The 1,078-nt window shown below is 51.2% G+C and overlaps 1 pseudogene; it reads left to right on the forward strand.

The window, feature by feature from the left end:
• The first annotated feature begins 220 nt into the window (after nt 1-220).
• Nucleotides 221-331, forward strand: LOC141141921 (U2 spliceosomal RNA; annotated as a pseudogene).
• The last annotated feature ends 747 nt before the right edge of the window (nt 332-1,078 follow it).

Here is a 1,078-nt window from a genome sequence, read left to right on the forward strand (position 1 = left end):
CAACAATTAACCAATGGTTCAGGATAGTGGTAACTTTAAAGCCCAGCTCCAAGTATGGGATTCACCCTAGGTTGTCATTCTCTTACCTTGGAGCACCTTTTGCACACTTTTAAAAGTAAATCATTCTGCTTACTTTTTTCTGGTGTCTTACGTCTGGTCCAGTGGTGTGGACAGGCAGTATCATAGCCAATGAGGTTCAACTGAGGCGTGATTATTGCTAATTGCTTCTCGGCCTTTTGGCTAAGATCAAGTGTAGTATCTGTTCTTATCAGTTGCCAGAGGAGGCGATGTTGGCCCGACCAATAGTGGGAAGGGCGCATGCAAATCCGATGGTGTAATTGGACCTGGACAGACGGTTGAGGGAAAGTCATCACCTGTTGCCCATGGGGGTTTCAGTGGGCCTACCCAACCAGTCTAGAAAGGACCTCCTGGTAGGGATGGGTGCTGCACATGGGTCTGGCCGGAGGGTCGGGTCCCTGGCCTTCTGGCCTGGATTGTGGTAGCTCTAGCTACGGACAGTTATTTGGGAGAGAACGCTTACTACCCCTTTGAGGGGGGGGGGAGTGGCTAGTATCTCCCGAATGTAATTAGGTAGGAGTGATGGGATCGACGGTGGAGCCTGATGGTAAAGGGCTCTCACCAAGCTTCTGGATCTCCACGCCTTTCTGCCTGTGGTGGGGGCTGCTGTGGTCTGGGCTGTGGGTCGGGGTTGAATTTGAAAGCCTATGGAGTAGTGCCCCTGGAGTGGCAGGCCAGGGGTGCCATAGAATCACTGTGTGTGGCAGACACTTTGATTTTGGGCACCAAGGTCACTACACCATATACACGCTTTTTAAGCACCTGCCTCTTGGGCCGGGCCTTTTGGCTAGGACCAGAGGAATTTTTTATTCCTGGCCGGAGGGCCTGGTCATTGTGTTACACAATGGCCACTTTCTCACTCTCCTCCACTATCCCTTTCCCCCACTTTTTATTTATTTTGAAACCCTATGTTTGTCACGTCTTGTCTTTCACGTTTTTGCACGTTTGATTAGTAAGGATGCGGGTCCTCGGGCCAGCCCTGAACGTCTTGGGTGGGGGT

This window comes from Aquarana catesbeiana, linkage group LG04, assembly GCF_042186555.1.
Source record: "Aquarana catesbeiana isolate 2022-GZ linkage group LG04, ASM4218655v1, whole genome shotgun sequence".
Lineage (NCBI taxonomy): Eukaryota > Metazoa > Chordata > Amphibia > Anura > Ranidae > Aquarana > Aquarana catesbeiana.